The sequence below is a fragment of the Rana temporaria genome, chromosome 5, assembly GCF_905171775.1.
Source record: "Rana temporaria chromosome 5, aRanTem1.1, whole genome shotgun sequence".
NCBI classification, from domain to species: domain Eukaryota; kingdom Metazoa; phylum Chordata; class Amphibia; order Anura; family Ranidae; genus Rana; species Rana temporaria.
This window is the reverse complement of record NC_053493.1, coordinates 98165295-98178233: the sequence shown is the minus strand read 5'-3', so window position 1 is coordinate 98178233 and position 12939 is coordinate 98165295. Positions and strand designations below refer to the sequence as shown.

Here is a 12939-nt window from a genome sequence, read left to right as displayed (position 1 = left end):
CCGCTCCTCTGCAGGAATAAGGCCCCTTTCACATTGAGGAGTTTTTCAGGTGGTACAGCGCTAAAAAAAGCGCTGCTATCCCGCCTGAAAAACTCCTTCACTGCAGACTCAATGTGAAAGCCCGAGGGCTATCACACCGAGGCGATGCGCTGGCGGGAGACAAAAAAATCTCCTGTCAGCAGCATCTTTGGAGCAGTGAGAGGAGCGGCATGTATACCGCTCCTTCCCATTGAAAACAATGGGAAACCGCGGCAATACCGCCCGCAATGCGCCTCGGGCGGTATTAACGCTTTATTCCCACGGCAATCCCGGCGGTATAGTGCCGCTATTTTTAGCGGTGTTATACCGCCACTGCGGCTCCCATCCCAGTCTGAAAGGGGCCTAAGGCATTTTTTTTTTGTTTACATCTTTTTTTATGATTTTTTTTTCTAAAAATGTAAGGTTTATCCCGCCTAACCTTGCCTTAGGCAATTGACACGCACACGCAGGAAGCAAAGCTTTTCATTCAAGATATATTTAATTTAAATGGGGAGGTCGGCCAGCGTCTTTAACCTTCCGAATGTCTAAAAGCAGTCCAGCTGAGGAGTCAGCAAAACAGAAAAAAAAATGCCAACAGACCTCCCCATACCTTCTGTGCATGAAAGCGTTTTTTTTACTTTTACCTACAGGTAAGCCTATAATAAGGCTTACCTGTAGGTAAAAAAATATATCTCCTAACCCCGTATGGTTTAGGAGATATTCCCCTTCGCAATAAGCCGCTGACTGCAGCGGCGCATGCATGCAGGGGATTCTCAGGTGAAAGCCCGGCAGACGCCGGACCTTGCCGAAAAGAAGTCTCCCGCGCACATGCGTGGGAGTGACAACATCGCGGCTCCAGCAAATCGAGGCAAAAATGTCAGCTACCTCGGCGTGGACCAGACGACTCGTTCTAAGGTAAGTATTTCATAATGAGCTAGTATGCTTTTTGCCTTACAGGGGTAGAAAAAATAAATCAGAGGGTATACAACCGCTTGAAGGTAAAAAAAAAAAAAAACCTCCTCTGCTGATCCCTGTACACTGCCCTACAAACGAATGGCCTCTGTACACTGCCCTACCCTCTGCCCTGCTGGGCCCTCTACACTGCCCTGCTGACCCTTCATCCTCTGACCCCCCTGACATTTTTTACTGCACCCCCACATCGGACAGGCTAGGCCTGACCCTGCACAATATTTTTATACAATTAACTGATATATACAAAACATTATGATCCAATGAAACCACAATGTAGTACTCTGCACAACGCACATAAAAATAGGGACGTCTGAATTTTTGGCAGCACAGACACAGGACACTGTGCTTTATGCTGTTTTGTGTTGCAGCGCACCTGCTTTTTTTTTTTTCTAATACATTGCAATGCCTATGGCACTGGGGACAGATCATAAAGTCATTAAAACTCTAAGATATCTGTTGCATTGTTGGTTAATATTATTAGGCTTCCCAGAGTTCACTTTAAGGGCTTGTTTATGCCACGATCCCCTTATATAGTGTGCAGTTATGCATGCGTGTTTACATGCATTTGCAGTACATTTTTTGCATTTATGTGCACCGGAGGTACATTTATGTGCAGTGTTCTGTACTTTTGAAAAGCGTGTAAACTAAGCTCACTGAAACATGTTATTTTTCTGATATAAACATTCACACTGTATTTAAAGCGGGAGTTCACCCATTTGTAAAAAAAAAAATTTTATCCCCTTAGCTTCCTGCTCGTTCGGTCTAGGGGAATCGGCTATTTGTATTAAAATATGAGCAGTACTTACCCGTTTTCGAGCTGCATCTTCTTCCGTCGCTTCCGGGTATGGGTCTTCGGGAGCGGGCGTTCCTTCTTGAGTGACAGCCTTCCGAGAGGCTTCCGACGGTCGCATCCGTCGCGTCACTCGTAGCCGAAAGAAGCCGAACGTCGGTGCGGCTCTATACTGCGCCTGCGCACCGACGTTCGGCTTCTTTCGGAAAATCGTGACGCGATGGATGCGACCGTCGGAAGCCTCTCGGAAGACTGTCAATCAAGAAGGAACGCCCATTCCCGAAGCCCATACCCGGAAGCGACGGAGAGGATGCATCTCGTAAACGGGTAAGTACTGCACATATTTTAAAATAAATAGCCGATTCCCCTAGTAAAAACGAGCAGGAATCTAAGGGGGAAAAGTGCCCTCTAAGGGTGAACCCCCGCTTTAAAAACATGTTCGACTACACATGGTGTAAACAAGCTCTAAACCTAAAAGATTTTCAATAAAGAATGCAATGCCCTTTATTGTGGGCCCTCAAAAAATAAAACACAACAGGACCTCTGTCCTGCTGATAATACAAAGACCTCTAAAAGGTCTCTACCTCTCACCACCGACTATATAATTGTTCAATAAACAAATGTTGTACGACTTGTTTTCATACACCTAAATGTAATTCTGGCTTGGTCCATATTCATCTCAATGCTTTGGTTGCAAAACAGTATAAAGCAGAAGTAACTAGTTTCCAGTTTTTGCACTCTCCAAAAAAAGTTACAAGGCTGCATTAGCAGATAAGGTTGGTTCTAATTATCTTACTCCAAAATACCTCATAACTTATCTGCTAGACAGTACAAAGTACATTTCTCCCCCCCCCCCCTATTCCTATTTTAGGATGATGAATAGGCGATGCAATAGATGTCCTCATGACATTTTTTTCCCCTCAAAACGTAAATATAAAAAACTAAAAAAAGGTACCAGACAAATAGCCACAGGGCTAGCTTGTCCTCTTCTTGTAGCCTTCGTAAAGGCACTAATCTCACAAACTCCATTATCTTCTATATAAACATTTCTGTAAGTTTCAAGGAGATGAGTAGTCTTCAAGGGGTTGTAAAGGTTCGTCTTTTATTTTCTAAATAGGTTCCTTTAAGCTAGTGCATTGTTGGTTCACTTACCTTTTCCTTCCATTTCCCTTCTAAATGTTTTTTTTCTTTGTTTGAATTTCTCACTTCCTGTTTCTCCTCAGTAAGCTTTCCACCATCATCCCAGCGGTGGAAAGTCATTTAGAACATCTTACTGAACACCTTACTGAGGAGGAACAGGAAGTGAGAAATTCAGACAAAGAAAACAAACATTTAGAAGGGAAATTGAAGGGAAAAGGTAAGTGAACCAACAATGCACTAGCTTAAATTAACATATTTAGAAAATAAAAAACAAACCTTTACAACCCCCTTAAGCCGCATTTACATGCCGCGTTTGGAAAAAAAATACAAATAAATTTGGGGTTAAAATTAAAAACGTCTGTAAACGAAACGCTGCTAAACGCAAGTTGCCACTGCCACGTTTACCCACGTTTGGTGCTTGAAATGCCTCTAAACACAGCTTCTGAATGCATTTTTTTGGGTTCCAGAAAAAGCTTCTAAACTCAACTGCCTAGAAACAACCCTGTGTACATGTACGGATAAGATAACAGAGGAGAGTTCAGGAGCAGTTGAAAAAAATGCCCAACTGCTCCTAAACGTCTGTTTACCTGCAGAAGTTTACGTAATCAGACTGACATTTGAAAGCAGTTGGGCATTTTTTTCCAACTGCCCCTGAACTCTCCTCTATGTTATCTTATCAGTACATGTACACAGGGTGGTTTATAGTCCTTTCTAGGCAGTTGAGTTTAAAAGCCTTTTTTGGAACGCAAAAAAAATGCATTCAGACGAATGTTCAGAGGCATTTGAAATGCCAATGCCTGTAACAGCTTGTAAATGCTACCAAATACGGTAACTCGCCTTTAGCAGCATTTTGTTTTACAGTCTTTTCATTTTAACAAAAAAAAAAAACGCGGCAAGCACACAGCTTGCTATGGGGGAACCTGAGCCGAGCCGCAGCTGTGTGTGTCCCCATTCAGACACGGGGCTGCGGTTTGGCCCCACCCCTCTCTCTCCTTATTGGCTAATTGACTTTGATTGACAGCAATGGGAGCCAATGGCACCGCTGCTGTGTCTCAGCCAATGAGGAGGGAGAATCCCGGACGGCCGAGGTACTCGTGCACATCGCTGGATCGAGATGGGTTCAGGTAAGCATTAGTGGGGCTGCTGCACACAGAAGGTTTTTTATCTTAACCACTTGAGATCCGCGCTATAGACGAAATACGTCCGCAGCGCGGCTCTCAAGTGCCAAGTGGCCGTTTAAAAACGGCCTTTATGTGCATTACCCGCGCGCGCCACTGGGTGGCGCGCGGCGGGTAAAAACTGTCCCGACGCATCGCCGAAGACCCGATGCGTGTACCTGGCGGCCGCGATGTCCGCCGGGTACACGCGATCGTCGGTGACACGGTAGGTGACAGCAGGAACGTGGAGCTCTGTGTGTAAACACAGAGCTCCACGTGCTGTGAGAGGAGAGGAGACCGATCTGTGTCTCTTGTACATAGGGACACAGCATCGGTCCCCTCCCCCAGTCACCCCCCTCCCCCCACACAGTTATAACACACCCAGGCTACACAGTTAACCCCTTCCTCACCCCCTAGTGTTAACCCCTTCACTGCCAGTCACATTTATACAGTAATTAGTGCATTTTTATATCACTGATCGCCGTATAAATGTGAATGGCGCCAAATTTGTGTCAAAAGTGTCCGATACGTCCGCCGCAATATCCCAGTCCCAATAAAAATCGCAGATCGCCGCCATTACTAGTAAAAAAAAAAATAATAAAAAAAATCATAATTCTGTTCCCCATTTTGTAGGCGCTATAACTTTTGCGCAAACCAGTCGCTTATTGTGATTTTTTTTTTTTTTTTTACAAAAATACGTCGAAAAATACGTATCGGCCTTAACTGAGAAAAAAAAGAGTTTTTTTTAAAAAAATTGGGATATTTATTATAGCAACAAGTAAAAAAAATATATATTTTTTTTAAATTGTTGCTCTTTTTTTGTTTATAGCGCAAAAAATAAAAACCGCAGAGGTGATCAAATAACATCAAAAGAAAGCTCTATTTGTGGGGAAAAAAGGACGCCAATTTTGTTTGGGAGCCACGTCGCACGACCGCGCAATTGTCAGTTAAAGCGACGCAGTGCCGGACGCTGAGATTTCGCCTGGGAACGAAGGGGGTTTATGTGCCCAGTAAGCAAGTGGTTAATGCATAAAAAGCATTAAGAAAAAAAATTAAATTAAAAAAATAAATACAAAAAATAAATAGTTCTTTGAGATTACACAAAGTGAGCTGATATTTATACATGACAAATATACAATGTAATACATTTCCGTTTGTGTTTTAGGTTCTTTACCCAACCATTATTCCAGCACAAGGTGTCTTTGTGCAACTCTGGTACCTCTTCCAGCTATTTGCCACAAAGCATAGGATTACATTTCCTGTGTGATCACAAATCCTTAAAGTCATTTTGTTCCTTCAATCTTTTTCTTCATTTTGCTATATATAATCTTTAGCAGAATTTTAACAATCTGCAGCAGTCTCTAGAAACAGAAGTAGATACCAGCAACATATAAGGAGGAGGTCTATAACATGCCACCGGCCCAATATGTTGGTTGGTACAAGCAGTCATTTAGGAGACTGGGAGGTCAATGGCAGTTTATTAGAAATCTGACAGCACTGCCTCAGTCATCATGATCCATGACAGTCACTGATAACCTGGATGAAGCCAAAGGCCAGGCGCTGACCTTCACTGGCATTCTCCGGCAAGGAGCCAGCCTTCCTCGGCAGCCTATGGCAAGGAGCCAGCCAACACTGGCAGCATCCATCCACATGTCAGTAACCAATGGCAGTCTCCAGTAAAGCGTTAGCAGTCTCTAGCAGTTTGTTAACATACAAGCAGTCTTTTGTAACAGTAAGGTGTTTGCTGGCAGTCTCTTATAAACCTGACAGCAGTTTGTCTCTTGTTTTTCACAGGAGAAAAATATATTATTGGCACTTAAGTACATTATTTTCCTGATCTTCGCACTTTCATGTACAGATAATATTGTCCCATTCAGATGCTTTGTGCTAGAAAAACTAGCAGAGTGCAGCCCAATGCAAATGGGGCTTCGGTTGACTATTCTACAAATATATTCAACATGCAACTCAAAAAAAATAAGCATCTTTGATGACTCTTTCTGTTCTAATAAGTGACATTTATCATTTCAGAAAGACTGACATCAAGGGACTGGATAACATACATAACACTATGGACTCCTTTCATTGAATTCTTGTTCTGTCTCCATACAATATATTACAAAATTTACTAACTGCTAAAAGCAACAGCCAGTACTCTATACTCCTACTTGACCTCTCTGCAGCCTTTGATACCATTGACCACCCACCCGTTCCTTCTCAATAAACTCCATTCCCTTGGCCTCCAAGATTCTGCTCTATCCTGGTTCTCTGCCTATTACAGCGCTCCTTCAGTGTTACCTACAACTCTGTCTCCTCCTCTCCATTGCTCCTTTCTGTGGGGGTCCCCCAAGGCTCTGTTCTTGGACCACTTCTCTGTCTACACCTCCTCCCTTGGTCACTTGATAACCGCCCTTGGCTTTCAATACCACCTATACGCCGATGACACCCAAATCTATCGGTCTACGCCTCACCTCACTCCTTCAGTCTCCTCTCGCATTACCAACTTACTAACGGACATCTCAGCATGGATGTCGCACCACTTCCTTAAACTAAATCTCTCCAAAACGGAGTTACTAATATTTCTAAAAATTACTGGTGGTAATATTTCTAAAAATCCTTCCTGCTCGCAAGTTTTTATATATAGTTTTGCTTTAATAACATCAGCTTGCCCGATCCTGCCCGCAACCTCCTGGGACACATCCCTGGAGGCTGCAGGACCATTCCGACATCGTTGCACCATCTCATGTGTGTGCAGTGGAAAGCCATGTATGAATATAGCAGGAAGTCCCAGCTACCGCCTACATCCAAAAAAGCGGCGCCAGGGATCCAAAACCTGGAGAATAATTTGGCTCCAGTAAGACCCCTTTCACACTGAGCCGCTCATAGCGTCAGCGGTCAAACTCCGCTATTTTTTACTATGGCCCGATTTTACCCCCACTAGCGGCCGAGAAAGGGTGCAGCAGCGCATTGTGAGCGGTATAGCCACGCTGTCCCATTGATTTCAATGGGCAGCAGCGGTGAAGGAGCGGTAAACACACCGCTCCAAAGATGCAGCTAGCAGGACTTTTTTTTTACCGTCCTGCTAGTGCAACGCTCCAGTGTGAAAGCCTGACTGGAGACAATAGTGCAGCTGTTTGAGGGCAGATTGCAGGCGCTATTTTTAACGCTATAGCGCCTGCAATACACCATCAGTGTGAAAGGGGTCTAAAGAGAGCGCTGGACTCAATAGAATGGAAAGTGTGTTTCTTAAAAGTTAGCACATCTAACATGTTGCTAAGAAACCTCTCCACCTCCCTAACACCCCAGGGGGTTATTCTCTCCCACAACAGCTGTCACTTTGAAAATACAGTTCTGAATAGAATGCAATTGCAGTGATCAGTGCACTTGTAGCCCACGGACACTTTCTCCAGCTCCACAACTGAAAATCTGTATGATACAGGAGCCTGGCATTGCACTTATGATCTGCTGATCATGAGCACAATGCTTTGCAGGCGCCTGTGTAAAAAAATGAAAAAGCACATTTTTGTTCCTGCAAAAATATGTGCATTTATAATTTTGTTTTTAAAGGTAAACCTGAGCTGGGGACTGGCTGGTGGTCCAGATAGAACTGTTAGTTCAGATTGTGGTCCACCATTTATTGATGCCTGTCCTAAAGTTGAAGCAGGCCTTCACTCACAATTTACACATTCCATCAGGCGATTCAGTTTGCATGTGCCGCGCTATATAAGTTTTTCATTCATTCATTCATTCTAACCCTACTTCTCCCTCTTACACATTAGTACAGGGTTCAACAAACCCCGGGCGCCAGGACGCAATTGTGACTAGAATTAGCACCCCGGTGCCTGGGGCGGCACAGCTGGGGTATCCTGTGTCTCCGTGGCTTTGCGGAATTCTGCAGGCCTATGCTTCCTTCTGTGATCTGGCGCCATCTTGTGGTGGCCGTTGGTATGACAAGACAACCAGCAATGCTAATGGACTTCCCCTGTCTGTTTTTACTGCCATCTCCTTCCCTCCATTTAGAACCCCCAAACATTATATATATTTTTTATTCTAACACCCTAGAGAATAAAATGGTGGTCGTTTCAATACTTTCTGTCACACCGTATTTGTGCAGCGGTCTTACAAGCGCACTTTTTTTGGAAAAAAAAAATACACTTTTTTTTAATTAAAAAATAAGACACCAGTAAAGTTGACCCAATTTTTTTTTTATATTGTGAAAGATAATGTTACGCAGAGTAAATTGATACCCAACATATCACGCTTCAAAATTGCATCCGCTCGTAGTATGGAGACAAACTTTTACCCTTTAAAATCTCCAAAAATTCTACAGGTTGCATGTTTTTGAGTTACAGAGGAGGTCTAGAATTATTGCTCTCGCTCTACCAATCGCAACGATTCCTCACATGTGTGGTTTGAACACTGCTTTCATATGCGAGCGCTACTCATGTATGTGTTCGCTTCTGCGCATCAGCTCGGAGGGACGGGGCGCGTTCCTGGCTCCTAACTTTTTTAGCTGGCTCCTAGTTTTCAAGCAAATTTGTCAAGCCCTGGTCTATGTTATTTATTATGGTGTAGTAAGCCAGGTTATAAATCTGTTAGAGAGCCCTCTGCCATGTCCACATAGAGCGTGGGTGCTCAACCTGTGGCCCTTCAGCTGTTGCGAAAATAGAAAGTGCCGTGATGCATTTCAAGGCTGACATAAGCATGGCTCGTTGAGGCATGATGGGACTTGTAGTTCCAAAAACAGCTGGAGAGCCACAGGTTGAGCACCCATGACGTAGAGCAGGGATCTCCAGACTACAGCTGTTGCAAAACTACACGTCCCATAAAGCATTGCAAAACTCTGACATTCACAGACATGACTAGGCATGATGGGAATTGTAGTTCCTGAACAACTCTAATGCCATAGTTTGGAGACCCCCAGAGAGGATGCACCTGACCACCAAACCCAACCCCTACAATATCAGCTCCTGGACAGCAGGGACACCTGACTAAGAATGTCAGCCCCGCCCCTTCACCTTACACACTGCTGACTACAAATTGAAACACATGCTGTGCCAGCCCCGCCCACACCTACACAGCGAGTATACCTGACGACCACCAATCCAAACACCTGCAGTGTCAACCCCGCCCCTCCACGCAGCACGCACAGAACAGGCCTGGCTAGCAATGACGCAGGGAAAGACACGCCCCCCTATAGTCCAAACTACGCCAGAGAGGCCTGTAGTGACCTGTTGAGAATGGACAGGCAGGTTCTGCGTAGAAACAGACGTCATAAGACCTAGGGAGCCTCACTCCAAACACACTCAGCCCGCTCTGCCTCATAACGGGGCTCAAGCACCTCAGGAGACACGCACATACCGTGTCCCTCACTCGTGTTACCTGGAAATACCCGCCCGGACAGCTGTATTGAGGCGGAGGGATATACCGGAGAACGGAGTCCCGTGCCGGCCGCTGAGCTGTGATGTGCCCGCACACCCGACAACTTCCGCGTGTCAGCCTCTGCAATTGTTTTCTTTCCACTTCTCAGCACACACGTCACTTCCGGTACACGTGCCCAGTCAGCTGACGGCGGAGGAATTTCACTGACGCTGAGCCCTTGTGCACTGGGAGCTGCTGGTGGAATGTGTACAAGGGGGAGGGGGAGACACCGGTCACCTGTACAGCGGGAGGGCCACTGCTGCTACACCCAGAGAGAGAGATACATGACTTGTCAGTGAAGTGTCAGCCTGTGTGGGGTAAAGCTGTCGTATATTCTGTAGTCACACTTCTACCTACCGTACATGGAAGGTCTCATACACCCTGGTCTCTCCTACACTAAGGTGACTAGATTTTCAAAATGAAATCCAGGGACATATTATTATATATATTTATTTATTTTTTACTAATAATGGTGGCAATCAGCGACTCTTTGCCCGTCGCTGCTGCCCACCTCACAGCCTGTCAAGGCTTACTCTCCAGGCCCACGGCTACTACTGTGTGGGGAGCGGAGGAAGATTAAGGAGACAGGCAGGCGGCTGGCCAGCACTTGAGCCAAGGCAGAAGAACATGCGAGCGGCGCTGAATGGGCATGCGCCCGAAACTGAACAAATATTCCCTCTGCTCTGACCAGCACATAATCATCAGAAAGAGGCACAGATAATGGAAAAAAATACAACCCCCCCTAAGCTAGTAGGAGCGGCGGGATGTAATTCAGATTTATTTTTTATTTTTTTAATTCTTCACTGACTGTCTTTGAAATTGGCCCAACCCCTGTTCAAATGAAAACCGGGGACAGACTTGGTCCGGGGACAGTGAACTCAATCCGGGGACTGCCCCCGGAAACCGGGTATGTCTGGTCACCCTATCCTACACTCCATTCCTCCTGGCAGCAGCATTTTGGCAAAAAAAACGATTGACGCATTTAGGCTCTGTTCACATCTCTGCGTATGGGGGCAACAAACGGGGGAAGAACGCGCAAATAGAATTGCTGGATGCCCGTCGCCCAAAAGAAGCTCCTGTATTTTTTTTTTGGGCGACGATGCACATGTTTACAATTATCGCCGGCGAGATATAAGAAGATTGTGCTGCTTTTGGGCAGTTATTAAAAAAAAAAAAAAAAAAATTGCCATTATTGCGAATCACGGGCAGAGTCCCAGCAATTCGTAACACGGAGATGTGAACAGAGTCTAAAATGCAGAGCTTTTTTTCGCAGAAAATAGGTGCAGGAACTCAACCACGACCCCGTTCAGATTTCACAAACAGTAGAAGGGTCTTAAAGGGGCATTAAATACCAGGATTGCATTACATACAGAGTGCAGAGTTCAGGGGGGTTACACACAGAGTGCAGAGCTGTCACTTGTAAATACAGAAACCAGACTTCTGTGTTTACAAGTGATTGTGATGAGCAGGCACCAAAGAGTCTGAGCCAGAGGTGGTGGAACTGAGTTCCACCAAGTTCCCCCTGAAAAAAAGCCCTGCTAAAATGTGTGTCTGTATGTACACTCTGCCTAAATTTGCAGCGGGAAAACCCGGCAAAATAGTTCTGCGTTTTCTAATTTTGCTGTGACCGGTTGTCAAAATGTTCCTATACTGAATGCGATTAATTTTTGCTTGCAAGCGATTGGATGATAGAAATCAGCAGAGCTTCCCCTCAGATATACAGCGTTTGCACTTCTAAGTGCAGAGTGGATTTGCCTTTAGTAAAATGACCCCAATATGCACATTGACACACAGGCTTTTAGGCCGCATTCGCACCTGAGTGTTTTTCCAGTGTTTTTGTTTGCATTTTTATAAGTGATTTCGACACATTTTTATACAGAGTTTTTGAGCTTTGGTGTGTTTTTTATTCACCAATAGAGAAAACTATCATCTGCTGCATCATTTGTTGCAGTTTATTTTTTAATGTTCCGTCTGCTTTTATTTCTTTTTTTTATTATTATTATTTATTTTTGGTAAGAGGATAGATTTAAATGAGTTATAAGGCCTCACGTTTTTTCACCTCAAAGTGATTCTAAAGGTTTGATACATTTTTTTTTATTTTAATAACAAACATGTCATACTTCCCTCCACTGTGCAGTTCGTTTTGCACAGTGTGTCTCCGAACGCCATCTTCTGGGGTCCCCCGGGGGCTCTCGCAGCTCCTCCCTGCATCATATAACACCCTAGGAGAAGCGCTCTCCTGGGGGGGGGGTTACCTTGCGGGCGCGCTCATTAGTCCATCATTCGGCATCAATAGCCGCCGAATGCAGGACTCGGCGCCTGCGTAATCGGATTTGATTGACGGCAGCAGGAGCCAATGGCTGTGCTGTTATCAATCTATCCAATCAGGTGCCGAGAGCCCGGGGCAGAGAGACAGTGCGTCATCGCTGTGGGACATTCCAGGGCTCGTGTAAGTAAAACGGGGGAGTCGGTGACTGACAGAAGTTTCTTCCCCCTTAACGTATAGGAAACAAGTGGTGAGAAGACAACATATTACCTCCTTTCAAATGCCTGTGAAAAGCAATCTGAAGAGCATGGATTGCTTTTCAGAGGAGTGGCAGTCATTGTAACGTAACGTACACACATAAACGCATACAAACGTAAACAGAAACATGTACACACCTACAGACACATGTACACACATACAAACATGTATAGAGCCCTTTAAACCATGGGTCTTCAAACTACGGCCCTCCAGTTGTTCAGGAACTACAATTCCCATCATGCCTAGTCATGTCTGTGTGTTACAATGCCTCATAGGATGTGTAGTTCTACAACAGTTGGAGCGCCGTAGTTTGAGGATCCCTGCTTTAAACAGTTGCAGTACAGTACCTTCCCTTATAGCCGGGTACTGCACTCTAGGGGGAAACAGAGAGCACACTCCCCCTCCCTTTGCTTTCACTTTTCTGAGTGTATTCAACAGTAACAGAGGAGCATGGGGGGGACCAGAACAAAGGGGGGAGGGGATCGACAGCCGACTTGACAACTATGGCCTGGAAGTTTCTCACTTTCCTGCCTAATCTTGTCCAATTATGGGGGGAAGCATACAATGGGATGATTTACTAAAACTGGAAAATGCTAAATCTGGTGCAGCTGTACATGGTAGCCAACCCGCTTCTAACTTCAGCTTGTTCAATTATTCTTTGACAAAAATCTGGAAGCTGATTGGTTTCTATGGAGAGCTGCACCAGATTTCGCACTCTCCAGTTTTAGTAAATTGCCCCCATTGTCTAATTCTGAATTAGTTTACTAGTGTTGTTTTTTTATCCCATTATTTATACTTTTATGCCCTGAGATTTTGTCTGGTAGCCCAGTTTTCACCCTTTCAATGAACTTCACTGATTTAAGTGCCTTGGAATAAAGAAAAAAGTGAAATCTATCTAATTAGTCTGTTTCAGGGTTTGT

General features: G+C 44.8%; 1 protein-coding gene across 3 annotated transcripts in view; it reads right to left on the bottom strand.

The window, feature by feature from the left end:
- The window catches only part of TAX1BP1 (Tax1 binding protein 1), a 166970-nt gene extending 157349 nt beyond the window's left edge, over positions 1 to 9621 (bottom strand). Inside the window, exon 1 of one of the 3 annotated variants that reach the window (XM_040352923.1) lies at positions 9457 to 9621. The gene's annotated coding sequence lies outside the window, so the exon portion shown is untranslated. The remainder of the gene's footprint in view (positions 1 to 9456) is intronic. The other 2 variants (XM_040352921.1, XM_040352922.1) reach the window with 2 other exon arrangements.
- Positions 9622 to 12939: the final 3318 nt, after the last annotated feature.